Below are 14,390 nucleotides of genomic sequence, written 5' to 3'. Positions count from 1 at the left end.
ATACTCCAAATCCAAGGTTTATAGACAAGATTCAACCTCAGGAGACATCTCAAAAATCATACCTCTGTGGCTTATTGTGCCCCACCCCAGAGTTTCCTCTGGGAACCTCAAAATATGCTTTATGTTAGATCTGTACGGACTCTGGTAAATAGGCAAGCACTCAAGGCAATAATGCATGTCAGATACAGGATAGCCCTTATTTTACCCCCACAGAAAATGCAAAACAACAAAAAGACTCATTGTAGGCTCTAAGTAGTTGGAATTCTTATTTCAAAGCAGCAATTCCAGTGAGTCTCACCTTTAAGTTAAGGACACTCCGGGCCTTAGACTTTCAGTACTACTATGAAAGACAAGAGGTCCTATCTCTTCCCTGAACTACTGTTAGGTTTGTGATATATCAGGGACGTTTATGTAGTGTTCTGGGAGGACTAGCACATCTGATATGAGAGCTTGCTGAGCCCTTTTCAGGGCTGCTCATCCACCTTTGATATCTACCTTCACCTAAATCTCACTTGTGGCTCCAAGAAGCTGTAGCATGCACAGCAGCCACACCCTGGTAAATCATTGTGGCAGTCACAGATGAGGTTAAACCAAGATGAAGGTAACCACAGGCCTCAAACCCATCAATGGTGAGTTAGGGGGGGTGGAATTGGTGGATGGGAACAATTTGTTCCAATAGCCATGAATGTAGCTGAAGCAGGCGCTGTGGAGTACTTAGAGCTTGCTCAGACATCAAAGACACCAAGGTCATCCACTCCATCCCAGGCCATCACCATCCTTCTTGATTTTTGTCCTGCCACTGGACTTCAGTGACTCAGGAAAAAAGAGTAAGGCTGATGACTTTGTGCAACTCTACCTTACTTAAATCCAGTTTATGCACAAGTCAAGACATCACCTGTGATGTCATTGGTCCTTTTCAAAATGAAGGTAGAACAACAAAAAACTTGGTAATTGGTTGATTGACTACAGAAGGATGACATGCTTAAATGAAAAAGAAGCAGGGTATTCCTTTGTTTCTGATAATTAAAAGTGGGGCATGATTAATCTAAAATAAAGAAACCGATAAAGAAATAAGAACCGATTGGTAGTGATTAATCTTATCTGTAGATAGTACTGTGCCTTGTCTTCAGCAAAGTCAAAAGACTTTCTGTTTTAACCTGGGTAATAACCAGCAACCAACTCAAGATTATAAGCAGTAGTGCAATTGCTTCATATTTTAAAAATATGTATATAATTAGCCTCTTGTTAGGGTGGTTTGATTTATAGAATAAGATTATTTGAGTAAATTGGTAAATTTTATGAACTGACAAGTAAAACTTGAACTTCCTAAATAATGGAGCCCAGGCAAAGAGGTGACCAAGAGATCATCTTCTCCAAAATCTTTCCAGGAGCTGTGTGTATGTGTGTGTGTGTGTGCGCGCGCGCATGCGCGCGCGCACGCGAGCATGTGATAGGAAGTTGCTTTGGCAGCAGCTTTTCACAGGTGTAAACAGAACTAAGTGAAGAAAGGTGACCAGGAGAGATTGCTTGGGAGATAGGCAACTGATATACAGTGCTTAAAATCAATGTCTTATGTGTTCACAAATACAAAGGTCAGAGGGAAATGTTTTCTAAGCACTGCAGTGAAATTGTTGTGATTCCATTCCATTTCCCTTGCCATCATTCCAGGTGAATCCAATATTCATGTTGATGACCTTTCTTACTTCCATCTCTACATATTTTAGCCATCCTTGGGGTTGTCTTGCTTGAGAATTCGCCATCATTCAAAACTGCTGTACCTCTAAGATCTTGAACTCCAAAATTCCTCTCTCTGAACACAATTTTCTTTCCTTCTATCTTTCCCACACTCTTGTTCCTCCTGAATCTTTGCATCACCTTAATAATTTCTATTCTCTTCTTATTTTCCCAGTCCATCACCCATATTTGGTTCTTATAGTCCTCCTTTCCATCTTGATCTTATATATCATTAGACATCCCCCCCTCTCTCTGTCTCACTGTCTCTCTGTCTTGGTCTCTACCCCTTTACTTTCCCTTTTCCCTTCTTCCTCCCCCTCCTTCATGATATAGCCCAATAGCCACTGACACACCTAATCCCTCTAAGCTTTAATCTGTTCTGTTTCCTACTTAGGCTGGTTGACCACTCCTTAGAAATCCTAGTAGCCTCCTCTCCTCCTACCCCCACAAGGGTTCACCATAATGGTGCTAAATTTTGTGCAGAGATCCAATTGCCTTAGCCCAAAAGCAGCTCATAGCTCCTGAGTTCAAGTGATCCACTAACCTTAGCCTCAGCCTCCTGGTAGCTGAAACTAGAGGCATGCCAGCCTTTGGTGAGCCATTTGCCTTGTTTACTTGCCCCTCCACCATTAATTACATCCCTAGATGACCCCCCTACTCTTACTCTTCATTCCCTATTTCTACTCCCAAAATTAACTTTCTTCCAGAACTCACTACCAACATCACAAACTAAACATATACAAAACTGAACTCATTGTTTTCCCCCCAAAACATGCTCCTTCTCCTTCTCCTGACTTCTCTCATTGTTTCCGGTGATAGTACACAATCCATCCAGTTTACTCAGACTCTGAGTCTCAGTAACCATCCACTTTTCTCTCTCTCCCTCACACCACACATCTACTTAGTCACCTAGCCCTAATGAGTCTGCCTCTAACCCATCTCTTTTTCCTATTTAAAAATATTTTGTTGATAAGTGTCTTACTCATTTTCTCACATAATCCTCACTGCCACTGAATCCTCTCAGAAAACAAAGAAAATACCTGAAATGACCCCCATCGGCTACTAAATATAATACTCCTTCACCTGATATTCAAGTCTGCAGATAGGTTCCACCTACTTTTCCAACTTTACTTCTTTTCTTGATGTTCTCAGCAATCTTATCTATCAGAATTTACCACCTGCCACACTTTTGAAGAGGTAGGGAGCTCATGAGTGTGAATCATTGCATATAATATGGAATTACTTTTGTATGTTGGTGAGTTTTATTTTTTTCTTCCTCATTTTAATTTTAATTTAAAAAAACTTTATTATAAAGTATGGCTCTCCAGGAGGGAGGAGAATACTGTGGGAAATTTAGGTGAGGTAAAAAGAAAAGATATCAATAAAAATCTATATTTAAAAACCTCATCCTTCCCTTTCTTTTCTCTCTGCATTTGCATATACTGTCCATCATACTTGGGACATTGAGGAATTGTTTAAATCTAGTATAATGCCTTACATATAGTACGATCTTCATGAGTTTTGGTTGAATTGAATTGAGGGCCCAGCTTAGGTGTTTCCTCTTCCATAAAGTCTTTGATGACTATCTTCTTCCTCCTCCCAAGTGATTCCTTTCTCTTTGAATCTCTAATGTTTGACCTCTTCCATGTAGTAATCAAATTCTCACTTGTATGGCTATTATTGGGGCAGCTGGGTGGTGCAGTGGATAGAGTGCCAGGACTGAAGTTAGGAATCCTCATCTTCCTGAGTTCAAATCTGGCCTCAGACATTTACTAGCTGTGTGACCCTGGGCAAGCTCCTTAAGCCTATTTCCCTCAGTCCCTTGTCTTGACCTCTGTCTTGCCACTGGACTTTGCTGACTCCAGAAAAGAAAGTGAGGCTGGTGACTGTGCAGCTCTGCCTCACTTACATCCAGTTCACGAGTAAGTCAAGATAGCACCCTCGTGATGGTCCCCTATGATAACGAGAAGGAAGGATAAGCAACAACAACAATATCTGTAAAGTGAGCTGGAGAAGAAAATGGCAAACCACTCCCCTATCTCTGCCAAGAAAACCCCAAATGGAGTCATGGCAAGTCAGACATGCCTGAAATGACCAAACAACAACAAACAACATTGCTACTATTAGTGTATGAGACTTTCTTTGTCTTTCATCAGAATATATGATTTAAATATGGAAAAGGCATTTGAGATCATCTAATCCAGAGTTTCTTAACATTTTTTTACGTCAGCCCATTGATCAGTGTAGCAAAGCCTGTGGACCCCTTCTTAGGATAATGTCTCAAATACAGAAACTAAATGTATAAGATTACAAAGGAAATTAATTCTGCTGAAATACAGTTGTCAAAATACTTTCTTTTAAAAGTTCACAGATACCAGGTTAAGAGCCCCCTGATCCAATCCAACTCCCTTATTTTATAGATGATGAAACTGAGGTTCAGCAAAGTTAAATGAGTTGTCCAAAGTCACAGAGGGAGTTAGGCAGGAGTTAAAATCCAGGTTCTCTTATTCCAGATCCAGTGATTACACTTTACCCTTTTATTACTGCATATTACCTATCAATTAGATTACAGACTCTTTGAGGGTAGGTATTCCTTTTTGTTGTTGTTTTGTATCCCCAGCTACTCTCATAGTTCCTTGTACATAGTAGAAGCTTGCCGAATATTTTTTGAATTCATTGATTTGAGCATCTGAGTATCTTATGTTAATGAAGGTAGGGGCTAAGTTGTTTTTCCTGTCATTGTATCACCAGGGTCTGTTGCAATGTTTTGCATACAGTAGGGGTTCAGTTAATAGAAATGCCCTGCGTCTAGGATAAGTCATCATTTGAACCATACTTTTGGAGGCAAATGCAGAAGGTCCCTGGAAAATAAGTTTATATCAGGGAACAATGACTATTAAGTGTCTCTAACTCCCCACACCCTGTGCTGACATCCTTTACCTGCTGCCATTGTTTTGACTCTTCACCCAGTGTAGAGGGCACTGGCTATCTTCCAGACAGTGTCTCTTTTTGTGGATTTTTTTTGAATGAATACCTGATTTAAGTTAACGAAGCTGAGCCGGGGCGGGAAGAGTAACTTGGCGGCAGAGTACTGCTGTAGGAGATCTGGCAGCATATTCAACTCACGGAGTGTGTTTGGAGGCTCCACGCTGGGCTTCCTGTGAGCCACAGGAGAGGGCTACAGTAATTACCAGGCTGCCTGATTGAAAACAGCTGCAAGTAGCAAGTCATCCCATTGTCCATTTCACTGGTGATTAGAATTGACTCGCTAGAGCATCTTGGGTTCGGCATCCTCTCTTGGAAATAAATAGAAGGTAGAAAGAAATGAGGGTTTCCCATTTGTCTGGCTTTTTAAATAAACCATTCATGGCTTAAGAGTCAGAATTCAGCCTTCTATTCACTGAATATGAATCAGTCTCTTGATTTTTTTAAGGCTGTCAGAAAGAATTCTTATTTCTGCTAATTTCTTACAGCTAAATACTTAGTTTACCCCCTCACACTTTCCACTCTTAGTCAAGATGGTTATGGAGAATTTGCTACTTATAAATACACATTGCTTTCAACAAACCCCACAGCTTACAAAGTTGTTGTTTTGGGATTCTAACCAAGACTCTGCTGATAGTTTGGGTTAATTGGATGTGGAATTTCAACGGTGTTTAAAATTAGAAAAAAAACTAGAACATCTACATAATATACTTGCATCCTATGCTACATGGAGCATCAAAGGGTGACAACTTTTCACAGAATCAGGAGGAGACTAAAACAGCCAATCCATATCAAAAGAATCTTTTCTATAATATACTTGACAAATGGCCATTCAGCCTTTCTTGAAAACCTCTAGTGTCCTCTGCTTTTAGAAAATTCTAGTTTTTTATTTCCTCAACAAGGGTGATTTAAAGCCTGAACCATACTGGCCACCTCTTCTGGAGGCTCACCTCTCTGTTGATGACCTTTCCAAAATGCAGTGTCCATTACTGAATACACTGAATATATACCGGGGGTTTTTGTATCCACCCTCTGTTACCTACCTTTGCTCCTATCATCTCTGCTTTTTGGTTAATCAGATTGATGGGTGAGTTCCCTTTGCATCCACATCATTTTCTCTTTATACAACTCTTCCTTCTTTCTCTTCACCAAAAGTATTTGAATTTATGTCTACAAAATCTTCATTTTTAAGGTCTTTCCATCTTTTCTGGGCTGACTTGTCACAAAGCATTTTAATCCATGGGGTCATATTTCATTTCTGTGAATCCTTTCAAATATGATTTTCAAAAATATAGGGCACATGTCAGATTATACTGAATTTCATAATTTATAAGATGGAAAGATCACTTTACATAGAGGTTACTATCATTTTTATTTTATCTACCAGTTCCTCTTTATTAGTGAGAGCATAGTCCAGACTAAAAAGAGTTCCTTCTATTCATTCCTATACCTTTTGAATGATGAAATCATCATTAAGGCTGGCAAAAAATGTCCTGGGTTTGAGGGTATCATTTCAAAGGTTGAATCAGTATTTACTCTTCCTTGCTTAATTGCCAACTTTTAATAGCAAATACTCTGAGCAGATTACTCATCACTTGGCACAGTGCCTGCCACGTAGTAGGCACTTAATAAAAGTTTTTTGAATTGAATAAATAGTTAGGTGATAAGAGTTCTCATCATAACATTTAGAAAATGAAATCAGAACCCAGGGCATAATTTAAATGCATGGTAGGGTTTATTGGAAGTCATAACACATATGGTTGGGTTCCAGGGTTATAGAGGAAGATACTCTGATGATCCTGCTGAGCCTATAAGGAATTTTAATTTCTTATTAGCTACCATTATCTATAATACAGAAGAAAGATGATGCAGTGTTCTTTGGAAGTCATGAATCTTTGATGGAGCAGTGTGAGGCTGGGCTGCTTTTCCTTATAAAGATCTTATTTGTGATGTGGTTATCCACAGATTCTCATCTTCTCTCTGATTTTGAAGGTATGAGAAATTTCGATTGGACAGGGTACACATGCCTAAGCTTGTGTATAATCTTTCTGAAATGATTATTAGTTTTGAGAAAACTCAGCTTTGATGCACATTTAATATCCGCTAGAAAGCTTGGGAAGACTGGGGTATTACCCATATGGAGGATCTTTACTAGAAAGTTTCTCATAATTAGTCTAAGGATTACACACATTCAGTAACCTTAGGAAATGTCCAGTCATAGCCTATCCAGTATAGGTGCTAACAATTATCCTTTTAATGACCTTGGAAGAAATTATCAGAGAGAGAGAGAGAGAGAGAGAGAGAGAGAGAGAGAGAGAGAGAGAAATGAGAATGAGAATGTATGTGTTGTATTGGGAGGAGAGTACAAAACCTATACAGTTAGGCATCATAAACAGGGATAAAGGGGACAGAAGCTCTCAAGCTTTTAATAGACAAGATAACACATTATAAATGGTTATGATCTACTTCAGAGAATACTATTAACAACTCCTTCTGACAGCAATATTTGTCTTTTAAAAAATCAGTCTCTTAACTAAGAGACTGATTCATATGCAGTGAATGGGTGACTAAATTCTGACTCTCAAGCAATGAATGATTCATTTAAAAAGCTGAGCAAGTGAGAAACCCTACCTCTTTATTTCCAGGAGAGGATGCCGAACCCCTGATTCTCTAGTCTACTGAGTTAATTCTAATCAGTGGATGAAAGGGAAAATAGGATACTCGCAGCTATTTTCAGTCAGGCAGCTAGGTAGCACAGCAATAAAATGCTGGACCTGGAGTCGGCAAGTTCATTGTACCCTCAGACACTTAGTAGCTTTGTGACTCTGAGCAATTTACTTTATTTCTCTCAGCCTCAGTTTCTTCAACCATAAAATGGGGATAAATAATAACAGCTCCTAGCCCCCAAGGTTGCTGTCAGGATCAAACAAGATAGCACAGTGCCTGATACATAGTAAACATTAAATAAATGCTTACTCCCTTCTTCCTTCCCCCTAAACATGCATCTACTGTACCCACAACAATGATTGTCCTGGCATTCTCAACATGCAATAAGTAATAAATGTATCTGGTCTACATATGATCACTTTTTTTCTTCAGTCAATATAAATTCATATATTAGTGACCCATCCAGTGGTGAGATGAGTTACAGCAGACCACACAATGTACTGACCAATAAGAAGGACACCCAGAACACCAACAAATTTTTAAGCTTTTCTGCATTTGGCAGAAAGAGAACCCCAGAAGATATCTGGATAATTAAAGTCTCACTCAATTCTATATCATGCCTCCTGGCTGGGCTAATGGCCTATGTCCCAAACTCCTCATCTGTTTCCTTTTTTTGTCCAGCTGACATGTAGAATAACCATGAGACAATATCATTTTGGTTTCTGCCTCCATTGTTCTTCATCCCAGTGTTCTCTCCCCTTCAGGTTCTTCCAGATTTACTCGCAAATACATCTTCTTAATATGTAATACTTCTCCATTTAAAAACATATCTTGTTCCTTTTAAGTAAGGAATAACTTTCTTCATCTGTATTCAGGTGTTGGGTCCCATCCCACTAAGTCTCTGTTATACCTATAAAGTCAAATTTGATTCCTTAAGTTTATGTATCTGATTCACCTTGAAGGTTCTGGGTTTTTTTTTGCTACAACTAATGCTTCTTTATTGGTAAATACATACATACACACACATACAAATGTTATTATTATTAAAGATTATAATAACAAAAGGACAACCAGTAATTTAGTTGACATTATCCACATCTCTTCACTTATCCTCTACTGTTTGTTTTTGGGTTATTTCAGAAAGAGGAAGAGCAGGAGGAGGAGAAAGAGGAAGAAGAGGAGGCTAGTTCATAAATGTAATAGTATCAGCAGCAGCACATTTATACTATGTTTTACATCTTCTACAGTGCTTTGTTAATCACTGCAATTCTGAGCAAAGTGCAATCTTATTCCCATTTTAGAGGTGAAAATTCTTAAGCTCAGAGAAAAGAAATGACCTACCTAAGGTCACACAGCCATTAGGTAGCAGAGCAGGGATTTGAATTCATGTCATTAGACTGAAGTTCAGAACTGTACACTAACCCCTTCTAAAAGATAACAGAAAGCATGAGAGAACGAATCTCCTAGAAGTTCTGACAAGGCATTTTAATGCCCTGAAAAAAGTTTTGGTTGAATAATTGTCAGTTTGTAACAAGATTATAATAATGATTTGATGCTTTAAAATATTTAAACTTTTCACCACCAAAAATAATATTGTAGCTCACTTGTGACAGCAAGTAGGTGTTTTATCTATCTATCTATCTTCATAGGACATATGGACCAGGCAAAGGCGACGAGTACTTCAAGGCTGACCAGGGATTTCTTAGCCTTGAAAAGGCATTTTTCAAACTCCGTAAGGATTTCCACATTCCCTATTAGTAAACTTTATCTATTAGCTTTCTAGGGAGTTCACTTTATCCTGTGACTGGTAGGATCCAAACTGAATCTTGTATGGCTAAGCATTAAAAATGGCTAAAATGAATGTTTGGGAATAGACAGCTGGAAGGCATCCTTTTGGAAGATCGAGCATATTTCACTAGGCCGTAGAAAGAAGATTCCGCATTTCTCACCTAAACCCTTTGGGATTTTTTCTTCAAAAAAGAGAAAGGATTATGGAAGAAGTAGGCAGGATGGGGCAAGGAATACAATCCTCACCACTACTCAGAAATGTCCGGCCTTGACTCAGTATCTGACCTTTCATTTCATTGAATTGGTATGTGTGGGTTGGGTAGAAATAGTGCCTGCCTGTCCAACAGAACATTGTGGATAAGTTGCCCATGCTTGAGACTATGAGAAAGCAAGTGGCATTAATCAGCTAGAGGGGGGGAAAGTATTAAGTATTAAAAATCAGGGTTTTTGTATGAATTATGGGTGTGAGAGAGATTGTTGGCTAGTTCAAAGGATAAGTAGAAAGAGAATCTTTTAACGAACCATCAAGATTCCCCTTTTAATCCTGAGTGAGGAGTGACTTGCAAAGAATAGACTTGATTGTCGACTGTGAATTCAAGTTGTTGAATTATTATAATTTTTCATTGCTTAGTAATTAGTAATTTGTTTTCTGCTTTTAGCGATGAAAGCCTAACCCATTGAAAATATGAGGGGTGGCATGATGTTAGCGAAACATTACTGATCTGGAGATCAGAAAACCTGGATTCTAATCCTAATTATGCCATTGTTTAGTCGTACAATGCTGGGCAGTTTCTTTATTTGAAAATATATGGAGTTGCACTAAACTATAGGCTCCCTTCTACATCTAAAATGTGTTGTTTCTATTTGAAAATTGTAACACACTAACACAATATACAACAAAAAACGAAAGGTTTTCCACATTGGCACCCTTGAGTAGAATTATTGTGCCAAGCTTGTTGATCGAGTGGGTAACAAGGACAGAATTATCACTTTTATCTTCAGACACAAGTCCTCCAGGTAACAGATAAAATTCATTAATTATGGGTGCTGTAGAGAATGATTTCTCTTCCCTGCCTTTGGCCAGCACTGTGGATAAACAAAGGGTTTAGAGTACCAGGATAGTTAATCTGGCATGTAATTACTCATTAAAGCAGGACATTCTTTGTGCGCATATTGAGCTAGGAAGGTCTTTGCAGAAAGGCATTTCCAGCTTTTCTTGAAAACACAGATTCTGACCTCGGCTGAACAATTCAGTTGGGACCATTACATATCCAGATGGTGATTCCTTCAAGTGATTATTTTTCCGCCTTGAGCCTTTCCAGGAATTCTAGCATGGGCAGGCCGCCAGGGGACACTGGCTACCCAGACACTGCAGAGATGTTCCATGTGTGCTGGCTTCTAGGGATATTGGAGCCCAGCTGCTATCCTGAGTGTCCTCCATGTCATGTCCTCTAATGCACAGACTTGCATGCCCACAGTCCCAGGTGCCTGCTCCAAAGCGTACCACCCCATGCACATAGACACGGGAGGACTTGGGTTTATATCCTGGCTCTCATCTCTGTGATCTTGGACAGGTCACTCAAACTCTCTAGCTTTAACTTCCTCCTTGTTGCAGTGGAGGTAGTAATGCTTATGATATCTATGTCATGCTGTTAGTATGAGGAAAGTATCTTATAAGCCTTTATAACTGAATTATTATCGATAACAGTGATGATGACAACAGGGTCACTGGTTAATATTAGGAGCCATTAAGCATATCTAAGAATGTGAAAGAAATGGGAATACAAGCATGACAAGTCAAAAAATTGAGTAGAACCACAGCAAGAGGCTGGCAGTGCCAAAAAAAAAGTATGGAAAAGCAAATGCTGTTAGGGTTCTTAAGTTGGAAAAAACTTTCTGTTCTTAAGTTTCTTTTAGTAGGCAGATAGCTACATTGAGCTAGGAATTAAATTAATAATGTTCTTTTGGTTGATTTTTAAATATTTATATAAAATCTTCTTTAGGTAAAAGGATTGGACCTACAATTTCCCTGATTTGGAAATTCCCTCTACCCAATACAAGTTGGCACCTTCTCTGCCTAGGGCAGTTAACTTATTCAGGGGCACACACAGCCCATATCCATCAGATAGGACTTGAAATTCATTCTTCCAGGCCTTGAGACCAGTTTGCTAGCCACTACGCCATGCTGACACTGTACATTAAGAATAATCTGAAAAATGTAAAAAGGATTAAAAGAGGTCAGAAAGGGATATAAATGCCAATAGAACATTTTATTACTCTGTTTTTTGAAGTTAGTGTACACTCTTTAAAGGGGTTGGTATAGGAGCTGTGATTTTATTAAGGTAAAGAATTCTCTGGTTTAGGAAACTCCTGCTGCTGATGTAGCTTGGCACCTTCTCTACTACTTACAGGCTCAGAGACTTGTCCATAGTATTAAAAGGTGGTGACTTAATATTCTGGCTTAATCACCTGTGTAATCCTGAGGAAACTGTAGCTTTTGACTTTGTCTACCCAACTCCTTCTTTCCCTCTTGGCTTCCATGACACTGCCCTCTCTTGGTTTTGCACTCTCCTACCTTTCTGACTATTCCTTCTCAGTCCCTTTGTTGGACTATCACCCATCTCCCTCCTCCTCTTACATGTAAATGTCCCCCAAACTCTGTTCTGGAACATCTTGTATTCTTTTACTACATGTTTCTCTGCCTTGGTGCTTTCATCTGCTCCCATGGATTCAATTATCATCTCTAAACCTCTGACTCCTGCATATGTCTATCCAGCTCTAATCGCTCTCCTTAACTCCAGCCCAACATGGACAATTGTCTACTGGTCATCTCTAAGCTGAATGTCCTATCAGCATCTCAGATCGTATATGTCTGAAATGAAACTCGTTATCTCCATTTCTAAACTCACTTCTCCAGGTTTCCCTATTTTTAATACATCACCCAGGTTCATAACTTTATAATTTTCCTTGACTCTTCACTTTCTTCACATGACCCCAGTATATCCAAATAGTTGGCGAGTCTTTTCACTTGCCAATTCGACCTCCACAACTTACCTTGCTTCCATTCCCTTCTCTCTATTTCCATGACCACTACCCTAGTTTGGGTCCTCATAATCTCTGATTTGGACAATTAGAAAGAGCCTTTTAATTGTCTACCCTCCTTTCATTCTCTCCCTTCATGAACTGATACACCTGCCAAAATCATTTACCAATATTATTCCTTAGACAGAAGTCTGACCTTGTCTCTCTCCTACTCCAGAAGGTTCAGTTGCTACTTATGTCAATAGGATAACATGCAGACTCCTCACCTTGGCATATAAAGCCATCCACAGTCTGATCCTAGCCTATATTTCCAGACTTATTTAACATTATTTCTTTTCATGAATTCTACATTCCAGCCAGGCTGACCTATTTACTGCTCCCTAAGCTTGATATTGTCTCCCTCCTCCATGCCTTTGCTTCAGCTGTCACCTATGCCTGGAATGCACTCCCTTCTCTCCTCCACCCCTTTGAATCTCTAGCTTCATTCAAGGCATCTTCAGTTCAAGAGCCACCTCCTATGTGCAAAGCCTTTTCTTCTTTCCCCAGATGTCAGTGCTAGGACGCCCTCCTTATATTTATGCATCTAAATCTTATATCCTTCCAATAAAATGTAAACTCCTTGATGGCAGAGACTATTTCAGTCTTGTATTTGTATCCCAATACCAAGAACAGTGCCTCACACATAGTAGGCATTTAGTAAACGCGTATGGCACTAAACTAAAAACTTAGCAACCTTTACTAGGTCAGTATTGCTGTCTAGCCAGCAGAGGGAGCATAGAACATTTAATTTGAGGGCAATCTTTTTAATGAGTACTTTTAGTTGATATAGCTTGTGAGCCTGAGGTGGAATGGGATGGGACAGGGGATGGGGAGGAGTTGGAGGAAGAAACAGAGTGCGCGCATACGCACGCGGACACACACACGTATATGCACACATATTTCTTTTAGTAGATTTAAAGACAAAAAAAAAACCCACCACAGCAAAAAACAAAGGGTAGTGACTCTTGAGTTATTTAAAGTTAGATGTATAATTTAGAGTTAATAAATGCATGCTGCTAGATTTAATTTCAATGTTAGTGTTTAAAATGCTGCAAAATTATAAAAAATTAACAGTTATTTGAAGGTAATCATGTCTTGGGCATTATAGGATAGTCTTGAGAAAGCTGCTTATCCACACACCTCATAAGGGTAGCAGTTGCCAAAATTCAGTTTCAGGCACAAATTAAAATGCACTCTCTTATCTTAGATCTTCCACATCTTCAATTTCCATAAATATCTACTCTATAAAGTACCTCTCTGCCTTTCAAGCAGTGCTCTTATCGATTAAAAGTCCTTTAGTGTGAGATGTCACCTCTAGCATCGATCATGAAAATGAGTAAGGGAGTGGGGGAGGGAGGGACTTCCAAAGTTAGATTGTTCAATTTTGCCTCTTATATTAAGTAGAACAAAAACCTTTGGGTGTTTTTTTTGGGTCTTCCTATTCATGGTCCTTAGCACAGTGCCTTCGGTATAGCAAGGGTTTAACAAATAATTATTTAGTGGAATCTGCCCTTGAAAGAATTTGGACAAGGAATGCTAAACACTGGCCAAAAATAAAAACAAAAACTGACAACAACAGAAAATTATACATGAGACTTGGGAGGGGGAGGATGTGTGGGGAAGGGGAGTGTAGTGCTATACAAGGGAAGAGCTGGGTGGGGTCAGAAGAGTACATCGTTTGTTACTGCCGAGAAGAAAGGAGTCTTGAAGGCCACTTGCTTCTTCTCCCTTGACTGTCTTAACTGAGAAGGGAAGAAATAAATAACTGTTGTTTTTAAGCCAGGTGAAAAAGAGCATGGATGAGGGATGCCAACAGCAAGTTTTGACTAAGACCGTTTTAAATTGCAAAGCTTCAGTTCCTATTGCTTCCCCAGGCCTGTAGCCCCATTACTAAGTTGAGCCGTTGCTTCCTGTAGAAGTTAAATTCAATCTGCTTCTTGTTATAGTCATTCTTATTGGTTTGCTAAATGTTCTGCCCTTGCCCAGGTGGAAATCTGTTTGTTACACGAAACAGCTGAGCCGAGTTATGGTGACTCATGGTTCAGTGGTTACTAAGAAACAGAAATAAGATCCAATGAAGAACTAGCTCTGGGCTCACAGTCCTGATGCCTTCAGTTTTAAACATCCAGGTACAG

General features: G+C 39.3%; 1 protein-coding gene across 5 annotated transcripts in view; it reads left to right on the top strand.

Annotated features, from left to right (window-relative positions):
• ATXN1 (ataxin 1) overlaps nucleotides 1-14,390 on the top strand; it is a 528,710-nt gene that overhangs the window by 487,296 nt on the left and 27,024 nt on the right. The gene's annotated exons all lie outside the window — the stretch shown is intronic.

This window comes from Trichosurus vulpecula, chromosome 1, assembly GCF_011100635.1.
Source record: "Trichosurus vulpecula isolate mTriVul1 chromosome 1, mTriVul1.pri, whole genome shotgun sequence".
Classification (NCBI taxonomy): Eukaryota; Metazoa; Chordata; class Mammalia; order Diprotodontia; family Phalangeridae; genus Trichosurus; species Trichosurus vulpecula.
Note: the sequence above shows the minus strand (reverse complement) of the source record. Positions and strands in the feature narration are given on the sequence as shown.